The sequence below is a fragment of the Protopterus annectens genome, chromosome 5.part0 (assembly GCF_019279795.1).
Source record: "Protopterus annectens isolate FY-2018-M chromosome 5.part0, PAN1.0, whole genome shotgun sequence".
Classification (NCBI taxonomy): Eukaryota; Metazoa; Chordata; order Ceratodontiformes; family Protopteridae; genus Protopterus; species Protopterus annectens.
In genome coordinates, this window is record NC_056735.1 from 1,971,452,902 (window position 1) to 1,971,466,263 (window position 13,362).

A 13,362-nucleotide genomic window follows, 5' to 3' on the forward strand; every position below is an offset into this window, starting at 1 on the left:
TAGGTCTGGCCATCCAGTTGGTTTTGGTAAGGTGTGAAAGTGTAATTTGTAACCTCGTAAAACTACATCCAGAACCCACTTGTCTTGGGTTATGTAAGTCCAATTTCAGTGAAAAAGAGAAAGTTTTCCTCCCAGAGGAGCTTCCAGGAGAGAGGTTCCTGGAGCCATGCAGGGGGAGTCACTGAGCCTGTTTCCTATAAGGTTGAGACCTATCTTCTCCACCCCTGGGGGTGGAAGCACTCCAGTGTCTAGGTGTATAAGAGGTCTGTGCTTGGGCTCTCCCTCTGGGGCGCTTATATTTACCCCTCTGAGGCCTGTTTGAGCTGGGAAAGGTCCAATTTTTAGCTGGCCAATTTCTGCTAAATCTAGGAGGCTGAACTTGTAAGAAATCCTTAACCATTTGCATGGATTTTTGCCTTATCCTCCATTTTCTTTATAACCTCTTCAGCCTTAGACCCAAACAAAACATTATTTTGAACAGGAGCATCCAGTAATTTTGCTTTCACTTGATCAGGCAAATTTTGTTCCTTTAACCAAGCATGCCTTCTAATGACCGTGCCAGTGGCAGCCGCCCTGCAAGAGACCTCCAAAGCATCAAAACCACAGTGTAAAGTAGGTTTCCCCACCTGCTCAGTAGCATGCATCAAATCTTGTAATTCCTTATTGTCAGCACATGCAGAAATGGTACACAGCTTTTATTTCATAACAGAAAAAAGGTATTGCTGATATTTCAACATATAAAATTGACAATTTAAAGACCTAATAGATAAAGTAGCAGAAGTGTACACTTTTTTGCCCCATCTCTCCAAAGCTCTAGAATCCTTATCTGATGGAATAGGGTTCTTAGCAGTGGCGGCCTTAACACCCTTAGGACCCTGAGAAATGGTTTCTGGATCAGCAGTAGGATTTTTAAATAGAAACTGGTGGGAGTCAGGGACTCTGTAATATCTATCAGGCTTAGCAGGGGCCGGAGGAAAGGAGTCAGGAGTTCAATTAGACTCAGAAAAGACATCATCCACAATATCCAAAATAGGAGCAATAGCCAGGGGCCTGTGTTGGGGAAGAAGAAGGAAATCCCTAAGCCTTCTCTTAGATTCAGAGTACTCCTGTCCTTCCCAGTGAAAATGTTCCCTCATGTCATGTAGTTTCCCCAAAAGAATAATCCTCAGGAGGAGAAGCTGAAGGAATGGATTTCCTCAGCATCAGAATCCTCATAAGGAGGGAAAGTATAATCCTGTTCAGAGGAAGACACAGAAGAGATAGATGCCTGATCAGAGGATTCATAATCCAATTCTTGTCTTGGCCTTTTGTCTGGAGAGGGATGTGAACCCCTAATCATAGTTAGCAAGCCCGCCACCATTTTAAGCATTTGTTTTTGAGATTTAGGTCCCGGATCAAAGGAGGCCTGGGCTTGAGTCTTTGTTTTAGAAGGAGTCCTTGCCTTTACCTGAAGCTGCGTAGGCCTGAAAACCCCCTCGGAAGCCGGTACCTGCACAGCGGCTCTGGACCCATCAGAAGGAGCATTATCCGAAGGTCCTGCACCTGGAGTATTCGAAGGCCTAGTTGGCACCTCGCGGGAGTCCGTTTCAGCAAGCGGTTCTGAAATGGCGGATGACAGGGGCTGCGAAAGCGCCTCACTGACGACGGCCGAACCAGCAGCTGGCTCTGATTGCAAATTGTCGTCTGATTTGGACCTCGGAAGCCTATCCTTATCCTTGCGCCTTTTATAAACTCCGGTAGTCGGAAGCGTGTCCGACGACATGTTATAATTAAATCACCTCCCAAAGTAATGAAAGGCAAAATCGCATCTCCGTTTAATAGTACGTTGATTAAATCTAGCACAAAACCGACAACTAGCTACGTCGTGGTCAGGGCCTAGACAAGGAATACAGTAAGAGTGAAAATCCTTATGAGGTATTTGCTTCCCACATGAAATACAATTATTAACATTTTCTGACATCGGTCTGGAGCAAGAAAAAAGTTTCCCCAATGGGGTACTTAGCTTTGAAAAGAAGAATGTCTTCGGTATGAAGCACCAAAAATAACAGGAGTCAGCCGACCGGCAATTGCGAACTGCTTCCACCGCACGGCGAGAAAGACTGGAGAACATGGCGTCGGCTGGGAGCTTTGTACCCCTGGCACACTGACGTCAGGGAAGGTGAGCACACAGCCAACGCCAGACCCAGACTTTGGGATTCTGGCCGACTGAGGGCTGCCTGCTGGCAGGAAGAACCCTACAGTGATGACTGCAACAGTGAAACATGATGAACATCTGGAGCAGCCATGCTGTCAAATTGAGGGTTTGGAGGAAGGAGTGGAGGGTTCCCAACATATGAGTCAGAAGGTCTGGAACTAGGTCCAGAGTCCACGGTTCCTCCTGAAGATGTGAATGGAGGAAGGGAAACCAAATACGACGAGGCAGTATGGAGCGATGAGAATTATCCTGCTTGGTGGTGGCAGTTAGGAGCTATTTCTCTAGATACGGAAAACCTGGATCCTAACAGTCACAAGTGAGCCAGGACTACTGCCATGCATTTGGTGAACACTCTGGGGGCTGTAGTGACCCCAAGGGCAGACCTTGAAACTGATAATGACTGGCTCCCAGCCAGAAGCGTAAGTGACACCTCAATGCTCTGTCAATTTTTATGAGGTAGTACACATCTTGGAGATCTACTGAGCACATCCAACTGTCTTTCCCTAAAAAGGGAAGAACTGACTGCAGTGTCACCATTTGGAACTTGGACTTCTTTACAGATTCATTTACACTGCGGAGATCCAAAATGGGTCACCAGTCCCCTGTTCGTTTTGGCACTAAAAAGAATCTTGAGTAAGTTCCAAATCCTATTTGGTTTGCGGGGACTTCTTGGATGACTCTTTTGTCTAGCAACTTTTGAATCTCTATAATTGCCTGTTTCCTTAGACTGTGTGAAATGTCCAGGGTCCTTCCGAGTTGTGGGACGGGAAGAGAAAAGGGAATGGAATAACCTCTGGATATTATGCTTTGTATCTGCTTGTATTTTGTGATATGTTGCCAGGGTTCTGGATACAAAGATAATCGCCCCCTGACTGCCTCCAGAGTAGGACAGACGGGCCTCCTTTCAGGAGTGCTGGAAAGGTCGGCCGCGAAAGGAATCACGGTCACCTTGATTTTCTGGACCCCTTCTACCTCGTGGATGGCGTCTACCACTATTGCCTCCCCCTCTGCCCCTGGAGAAGGATTCACCTCGTGCATCCTGAAAAACTCTCTAGGATTTCTTGAATCACATTTTTCCACCTTTCTGACCCTTAGGATAGGGTCTGGAAGGGACGGAAAAACGCACTCCAGTGGCAGGGAGAGTTTTTGCTTCCTGTTCGCATCTGGTGAGTGTGTCTTTGACTTTTGGTCCAAAAAGTGAGGAACCATCGAAAGGGTCATTGACAAAGGTAGACTTAAAAGGTTCCGCAAAATTACACAAATGCACCCAGGAGTGTCTCCTTAGGGAAACTCCTGAACCTGCTGCCCTGCTCGCTCCATCCGCTGCATAGGAACGCAGCCTCATGGAGGAGTTAACTATGGAATTTAAGGTGGATAGCTGAGAGGTCACTTTGTCTGAAACCCCTGCAGCTAGTGAACCTTGGAGAGTATCTCCTAACTCTTTCAGATCATCTCTTTGCAGCCTAGTGAAGTGTGTAAGGTAGTTCAGAGATCGAAGGGTAAACATAGCTGATGAGAAAATACACTTCCCGTATCTGTCCCATTTTATGAGACTCCTTGTTCAGTGGATGGACAGATGAGGACGTTTCACAGAGTTCCCTTCTTGGTGGCTGCTGCCACCACCATAGCATCTACAGGGACGCCTTTATTAAGAAATTCTTTTTCTGCTGGAGTGGTTATGAATTTATTTGGTCTCTTAGGGACTGGTTCCATAGTGTCTGGTGACTCCCACGCCTTTCGACTAACCAGTTCCATTAGCTCATCAAAAGGCAGAGACACCCAGAAGGCTGAAGGTTGAGATCCGAAGGCTTTCATGTACACAGACTCCTCATCAGAAGGGTTAATGGGCTTCCAGCCACCTCTTTGTTTCAGGATTTCTAAGATATCTGCAAAAGAGATATCTTCAGAGGGCGACCATGGGGACCCTTCTGACTCCTCGAGGTCAGTGTCTGAGGTGACTGACTCGTCTGGGGAGTCCAGATGCTTCCTCTTGTATGTTTTCTTCCAAGGAACCTCCTCAGAAAGGTATTCTCGGGAGATCTCAAAAGAGTGGGACTCGCCCAATGGGGCTGAGGCCCTGAATCTCTGCTGTCCTGAGAATGGGATGGTGTCAAGACAGACGCCAGTGCCTTAGGGGGAAGACTACCAGTACCCTTGTGTAGAGCTGTAGGAGGGAACGGCACACTCCTTATCAGCTCGAAAGCAGGTCCCCCTGGCTCTGAGGATGCCTCCCATTCTAAAGAAATGGGAGGAATCCCCGGCTGCGAGACCGGCTCCAAGCCCGATGTAGGAGCCGAGATCACCTGGCCAAAGCCTTGAGAGGTAAGCTCGGAACAGAGGAGACTCGGGTCCGAGCATTTCCCCCTGAACCGACTGGACAGCTTTGGCTCCTAGACACCTCGGAAGGCACCAAGGGTGTTGGAGCAGACAAAGGTTCAGAAATCTCTTGGGTGGGTTTCAGAACCGAAGATTCTACAACAAATTGCACTTGGCACTCTGGCTCAGAAGATCCAGCTTGGCTCGGAAGAGGAATCAACATAGATGAAAGAGTCTTAGTTGGCTCCAGAACCAGTTAGGTGGGAGGTGAAAATAATTTAGCCAGCACCAGTGACTTAAGAAGTCTGTGCACCACTCTATCCACATCATTGTTTGATAAGCTTCTAGAGAACTTGAAGGAAAGAGTGGGTGAGGAGATCTCTCCAAAATGGGAGATTGGTATTAACTCAGTAGACTGGCTCCAAAAGCTAGTCTCTTTCGGTTATGAAGCTGTGGAGCTGAAGAACTTGGATTGTCCAATTGACCTCTGTCAGTTCCGAGTCCTGTGGAGTTGAAGAGATCGATTTGTCCGAAATTATTAATACTTTCTGAGGTGGTTCTGAATGAGGAGATGGGGAAGAAGAAGATGGTCTCTTTGAAGGTTTGTCACTTCTTGAAGAAGGGGACTTGGGTTTAGAAGAGGTACTCCGGCATTCCAAAGCTTCAGAAAATGGAGATTTTAGAAGCCCTCTGACTATTAACTTGCTCTTTCTTTCCTGCAAAATGCTGTAACTAAAAGAGTGACAGAAGGTGCATGACTCCTGCAGGTGAATGGCCCCTAAACAATAAACACACACACTATGACCATCAGTTAGAGACATTTTTGTGAGCATTTCTGACACTTTTTAATGACAGATGGCTTCGGTTCCTTCTCTCTACTTTCCTTAAGACATCATCAGAAGGAAGCACAAACTACAGCACTATAAATGTAAGGCACTAACTATAAGAAATACTATAAGTAGAAAAAAAACAAATACACGTAATATATATATATATATATATATATATATATATATATATATATATATATATATATATATATATATATATATAGGTTCCCTGCAGAGTCTCGAACTACTGAAATCCCGAATTTCAGTAATCTGAGACCAGAAGGGCGAAAGTGCAGAATACCAAAACCTCAGAGGCACGAAATTCAAAATCCCAAAGTTCGGAGATTTTGAATTAGCGGTTCTGGTGTCGTGGTGTGTGAGTGAGTGGTTGGAGATGTAGGTAAGTGTTTGTGTTTTGTAGGTTTTGGGTAGGGGCTTTAGTGTGTGTCTGTGTGTTTTGATAGTGTGATGGGTGTATGCGAGGGGAATGTAGCTTGTGTGGTGGTTTTTTTGTGTTTTTGTGTAGTGTAACCTCGGAGTTAGTATATTTAAGTAGGGTGGGGGTTGCAGGGGGGCCTGCCCCTGCTTGTATGTAGGGTATGTGAAGGGAGGTATATGTTTGTGTTTGTGTCCGCGGTATGTTTAGTGTAGAATTCGCAATTTTAAATTTAGTGCTTCTGGGGTTTCGAGTTTATGGATTTTCGTCTTCATGGTCTCGAGATACTGAAATTCGAGATTTCAGTATTTTGACATTATGAATAATCCATATATAGATATATAGATATATATAGCTAGATAGCACACTACAATAATATAATCACACAGCACATCTATTTGAAGAATATATTTATATATAGAAAAAAATACAGTTCTGCCATCTAAGTTAAATGGGCGCTAGGCCCTCTAACTTAAACGGACCTAGCACTGCTGTTAAACAAAGAAAAACAAGACAAACACGTCAAGGGAACAAAATTTAGATAAACCCTCTAACTTAAGTGGGCACTTGGCACTCTAACTCAAACGAGCCAAGAATCACTGACAAGAAAATACACACTAGACAAACAGACTACACTAATGTTTTCGATAGGACAGAAAGGAAGAAAATAGGCCTTGCGACTAATACGACGGCCAACTAAGCAACAATCACGGTAGTGAAAGATTAAACAGCACACACAACAACAGCAGAGAGAAACTATCTATATAAAGGACCTATAACTACTTGTAGACAAAAACAGTTAGCAAAAATAGCAGAAATATAAGTTTTTCAAAAACTTAGCCACGGCCAAGAAGAAGAGCATCTGATCTTGTTAAGTGGCAAATGAGATCTGGGACATCACGTACCGCATGATGGGAGAGCTGTTCAGCCACGAGCCAAGTGAAAGACTCCGAGCTATAATATGCGGCCAAGTCGGAGCAGAGGATCGGCTCCAAACCTAACCAGTAAGAATGAAGGCGAAATAGAACAACATAACATCTGTAGTTTCTGGTTGCTTAAGTTACTATTAAAAATAGGCCTGACTAATACCATACCCTATACTATTGTTTGGTTTGACTTGTTCTCAGGTTGGGGAGAGAGGGGAATGTATTCCCATCTTCCTTTTTAAAACTCAAACTCTAAAAACGTAAGGTATGTTTCTGTGGGGGAAAACAAAGTGCAACACATGAAAATTGCTCTGTATTTCTTCAATATTTTTTTGCTGGTTGCTTGAGTTCTGATTATCTGAGAGTTTACTGTAATATTAACTTGTTATGCCTGTCTAGGAGTGTTCTCTGCCTAAAATGTTTGCAAATACTGGAGTCAGCCTCTAAAATATCTGACCCCAAGCATACCACATAAGATCATGTGGATCCTGGGGTGGAATTTAAATACCAGAAGGTTTGCTCACTTCAGTACACTTCACTGCTGGGCTAATCCAAAGACAAGAAGACTACAAAGGAGAAGGAGACGATACAGAGCCCTTCTCCATCTGGGTTGCTACTGATTCAAAGCACTAAAAGGACTTCATCAGTCTCCTAGCACCCAGTCAGCAATGATCTAGCCTTTGATGGCAACAGACACTTCCACGTGACAGCTATCTCTGCTTCTTTCCACTGTAGGACTGGAGTGCCTATTTTTGATTTGCCAGCTGCTGTGAGGGCACTGACTGCATTTTTATTGGCCAGCTTCTGTGTTCGGGGGGGGGGGGGGGACATTACAGAGTTAAAATACAAGGAAGTTTTCTTAGTTCAGCGCACCACACAAAGCAGTTTTTTTTTTTAAGGGAACCTTACTACAGAGTTAAAATGCATGACAGTTTTCTCAGTTCAGCACACTACACAAAGCATCTTTTTTCCTATCAAGTTATCAACACTTGTAATTTCTTTATCATTGCTGCAGATTATATACATCTCTCTGCCTTATGTGTCTTTAGTTACATACTTTGACACTGCTGCATCCTTATTACATACAGTAAAAGACTGTCTTCTTTTTAACTTATTAACATAGTGGTAGCGTTGTTACCTCACAGCAAGAGGTTCTCCCGTTCGATTCTCGGCTTGACTTGGGAGTGCCTTCTGTGTGGAGTCTGCATGTCCTCCCCGCGGTTGGGTAGCGTTCGAAAGATATGCGTGCGTAAATGGGCATGCCTTCGTTGAAGGTTGGGCGTCGAGCTGGCACCTCGGCGTTTCGTAAAAAATCTACTGCCAATCATTAGCGGACCGGAGTTCCGCTGTGGCGACCCCTTACCGGGAAAAAGCCGAAAGACAAACAACAACAACATAGTGACTGCGCGTTTTCTGGACTCTTTGATGAAATTAGTACTATTATGTATTATGCTTAAATAATACTGCACTGTTGCACCTTGTTGCTGCTATACTGTTGCTCACTACAGACATCTAAGAAAACACTGCCAGTTACTGACACTGGATAGATAGAAACCAAACAAATTATAACTTCAGTCAGTGATTGCACTTTTGAATCATTGGTGGTGGTGTACTTCAGCACTGTTATTGCATCTAAAGCTACCATTCTACAAGTAATGCACTTGACATTAGTGTATTAACTATCAGATATTTTTATTATTCGGGTGATTATTCTACTGCATCAAAAACAATTTACTTTATAGCTATGCACTTCATTTACAACAGCTGCAGTCACTGAGCTACTGTTTCTGCACCTGGAGCCACAGGGTTAGTCAGTATGTTGTTTACTACTGCTACCAGTTAAAGACCAAATTAGCCTACAGTGTGGAGCTGTCTGATTTAAAATTGATGCATGCTAATGTTTACCTTTTTGCACCTACATATTCAATCACTTTTACATTTCTTTTTATACTACAGCACTCATCTCATATTCTTGCAATCATTCTTCAAAAATCCACTATTCCCCTCTTTCTTTTACCTAGAGTCAAGTTAATAAGCCATCTTAGGTTCATAGGTGTTTACTAGGCTAACGATCACAAGGGCCTTTTTAAGCCTAGCTATGCATCCCGAATCTCTGAGAAGTTCTGATACCCTTGATAAGTGTAAGCATGGGCCTGGAAGATGAACCATTTGCAGGTTACCTGTTTGCATCAGAGACATAGGTGCAAAACCAGGGATGAATTCCCCTTATAAAAAAAAATTAGGCTCTTTATTCTGTACTAAAACACCTCCAGTGATAAGAGTGTGTACATACAGTAATACCAAGAAAGGTGCAAAATAGGCTTCTGAGGCATTTTATTGTGAAGTGCTTGAACTATATAGATAGAGAAGCCATCCTAAACAAGGTAAAAAGTCCAGACTCTAAGCTACAAATTGGTGGGTATTCAGTCTGAAGTGCTCCATACTACAGCATGACTTTATATAATAGGAGGAAACAATATGGTGCAGAGAACTGGGATATATGGTTATCTGTGGTTTCCAGTAGTGCTCCAGTTAACCAAAAATAACAAGTAAATTATAATAAGCTTGGCAGAGGAAGAGGAACATCCCCTGCAAGAGAACTCACCCCAAGAAAAAGCTTCATATGCAGAAGTTGCCCAGGCCCCTGTGGAGGCATCCAGATTACAAAAGAAAAGGGACAAATCCTTATCTATATTGTTGTGCAAAACAAAAAACAAAAGGGAGAAGGAAAGGAAAATGCTAGTCACAGACATGCAGTCGATCCCTGACCATTAAAAAGCTTGCTGAGATCACAGTTATTCTCCCTGACTGTTCCAGTGACCAACAGATTTTCTCTGCTTTCAGAGGGAGAAGGGACAAAGGATCAGTTGCAGAAAACGAGGTCTTCACAACAGCAGATTTTTGTATAAAGGAAATCTCAGAGATGGTGCAGTCATGAGCAGACGTGAGCCCAGATGGGGACATTATGACAGCCAGCCATTTAGAAGAAGAGGTGTGTGTAGAATTATTCACATTTTAGATCTCTTGTCACATTGACACTGTTAGAGACACACTAACTGGGCTGGGAACAATCCAGTGTTAATGATACTTTGCTCTATATCCCATTCAAAAGGGGGTAGACTGGAATTACATACTGAAATAACACAGTCAAAGCAATAGCGTGATATTTAAAAAGGGTAAATAACCCTAACAGATATGGGAAATCTTGAAAGAAGAACTGGTGCTTGACAGTTGCTGTTTAAATGTGGTGATAGTTAAAATGTCATCTGTTATGGAGGGGACACAAGAACAGTTTCTCCGGATAAGTTCTTTTGTTTTGTTATTAACAGCAAAGTTTCATTTCTGTAGATAACCTCTCCACTTCTGTGGTACCCTACTTAGAAATTTTAATTGCAAAGAACAGTGTTAATTTTTATCATTAAATCTTGTGCGAGTACTCTGGTTTCTTTTTTGGTTTTGCTTTGATAGTTCAGATTTAATCATACCTCAAACATAAGGAAATATACATTATTCCACTTGTGAATCTTTCCTGTAAATTGAGGATAGCCCACTATATATATATATGCTTAAACTGGAATGTTACAGGAGCTGCCTCTGCAGTTAAATCAAAATCCATTTTAAGGCATATTAACATATGAGAGATGAAAACAGTGATTTTGCAGGAAATTAAAATGAAAAACTCTCAAGACCAAATCTTTTATGAATAAAATGTTGAGTATTAAATCCTTATAGGGTCATAGGTGTGTACTAGGCTAATGGCCCTGGAGCCTTTAAAGCCTAGACCATAGGATTACCCTGGCATCGTGCCACCCGACCTTAGTTCCCAGTGCCTCTGTCGAGTAGAGCCACTAGAGTGATCCCCAGGGTGAATTTTCTATTTCCCATCCACTCGTCAAGATTCCTCTTGAAAAGGGCCTGTGAGGTGCTCTGCTTGACATGTATGGGAAGTCTGTTCCATAGCATGGGCAGTCTCTGGGTTATGAACCTGTCCCTCCAGCATGTTCTGTTGATTGTGGTAATGAGGTCAAGGTCTCTGGAGTGTGTGGTGCGAAAGGACTGGGATTGTGTTTCATCCTCAAGAAGGGAAGTGGTAGTTTTACTTCTCTGCACTCTGGTTTGGAGAGTTACAAAAGAATTAAGAGACTCACAAGGGAGATGAATTATATTAGAAGCTGAGTCAGGAAAAAAGCAAATCATAATTGGAAACATTTAAGGCACTAACACAGATGACATGCCACCACTTAAGGTTTTTTGGAAATCCATAACACCCATCGTTCTGTCAGCATATATGATTCTATGGGTCTATTTTGGTAGACCAAAATTTCACTTACCCAAAATTCACATCACCGAGTCGAAAAGTCCGATGACCACACAGCACCAATGCCCTGGAACACCGACCTTCCACTCCAGGCAAGTAACCGCTTGGCCAACCTGAAAGAAAAGTAAAACCAAAGGAAACCAAACCACCCATGTGGGGGGCTTCACCCCCACACCCCCCTAAATATACCAACTCAAAGATCGCACTACCGCAGGAGTAAGGGGCAAAATTCAAAAGGGTGGCCAAAGAGTTACTCACCCGAAGTGGAAAGTCAGTGCTCCAGGACATCGGTAGCGTGCGGCTGCTGGCCCTTTCATCAAGGGGACATGAACTTCTGGTAAGTGAAATCTCGGTCTACTGAATTGCACCCGATTCTTCTGAGTGGGAATTTCAATGTGTCTCTGGATTTGAACAAAAATAAGTCACCTCTAGACAGAACAAGACTGCCGTTCGTCTGTGCTGCACTTCATACTATAATATGGCAGTTAAAATTAATTGAAGTCCGAACAACCTTCCATCCCACTGAAAGAACTTGTACATGATTTGGGCCTTCTGGACTAATAGTGAGCAGGTTTGAAATGTGGCTTGTAAGTTAAGATGGGATATCACATGTTATTAGTGTGCATCTAGCATTGGGGCCACTATCAGATCTTAATCCAGTGGCCATGCAGACAAAGCTGACACTACACGAATGCATATATAAACAATGGTGATTTAATCCACTGCTTTGAGAAGATAAGAGACTTAAACAACACATTACTGACTGGATGCAGGGATTTGGGCAAGAAGGATACAGCAAAGAGGATTACCAATACTGGACATGGACTTTCTTTCAAATGAAATGTAGGTAAGAAATAATGCAATACACAAGATACAAATGGAAAATACGGACTAGATTACTGAGGGAGTTAAATGAAGCTATTATGAAAAAGATGTTGCAATCCAAATCAAAGAGGAACAGAGAAAAAAGGCTTACTAGAAATTAGAATACTGAAGAAACAGTACACTGATCAGTAATATGAAAAAGTAAGAAATAAATTGGAGCACCAGAAGTTTTTTATTGGGCAAAAGGGATTAACTAACAAAAGCTGTTGGCTAGGAAAAGTGTTGCATTTAAAAATGAAAGATGGGAAATGGTAACAGACCTAGATGTCATAAGTTTGCTTTTTAAAAATAGTTACCATCATATGGCAAGTAGAATCGATAAGAAATGCATGGGACAGATTAGGGAATACCTCTCAGGGTTCAATTTTAAAACAATATTGAAGAAACAGATAATAACTACGAAACTGGAGATTGCTGAAACACAAAAAGCCCTATTCATTGGGAAGGTACCATGTTTTGATGGATTTACAGCTGTTTTTTATAAACAATATAAAGGTATACTGGCACAAAAACTAATCATTTTCTATATGAAGTCTAAAAAGTGACAGTATTTCCACCAGACCTCATCAGAGCTAAACTCATAATGTTACCAAGGCCCGACAAAGACCCAAATAGATACAGCCTGACCTGACTTTTACAGGTACATCTTAAGATATACACTAAAGTAATGGGCAGTAGCTTCGGTAAGATCTTGCTGGAACTGAATGACCTCAGTCTTTTACGTTTTATTAAAGGAAGGCAAGGATGTGCTGACCCAGTTAGGCTTTGGCCACACATTCATAAGTTACACAGTGGAAGAACAAGACCAGGTGATGCTGTCATACTTGACTTCAACAAAGCCTATGATTGCATTAAATTAAATTTTATGTGGGCCAGTATGGAACTGATGGGTTTTCCCATGGAGTTTATAAATGCGTGCAGAATCTTATATGTCAATTCCTCAGCTCAAGTATCATCCAATCATTTGTTCTCTGCTGTGGTGGATATCAAAAGTGGTACAAAATAAGGCTGTCCTCTTACTCATCACATGTTTGTATTGGTTGCTTACACTATCACCATCTTAACTCAAAGATACCAATACAAAGGAATTCATCTCTCAAACATTAAGTGGATTTTCTCCTCACAGTTTACTGACAACTATATTTCACAAGCTGTCCTGTTTAAATGGGCTGGAGTTAAAACTCCCAAAATCTCTGAGCTTTTCACTCAACAAACAAAAGAAATTTTAAAAAGAAGTAATGATCTTCCTTTGCCAGTGGCAACACACTGCAAATATTTAGAAATTTGAATGAACACAGGCTTGAGTCAAGTATTGGGGACCAATAGTACTGTATTACTGTAAAGGTAAGACATCTTCAGAGTCAAAAGCTGTTTTTGCTTCATAAACTGTAACCAATTAAACTGCATCTCCTACCTAGTATTACATTTATTTTGAGACATATTCTTAGCTTATCCTT

General features: G+C 42.3%; 1 protein-coding gene across 1 annotated transcript in view; it reads right to left on the minus strand.

Annotated features, from left to right (window-relative positions):
• The window catches only part of PIBF1 (progesterone immunomodulatory binding factor 1), a 2,608,929-nt gene that overhangs the window by 853,370 nt on the left and 1,742,197 nt on the right, over nucleotides 1-13,362 (minus strand). The gene's annotated exons all lie outside the window — the stretch shown is intronic.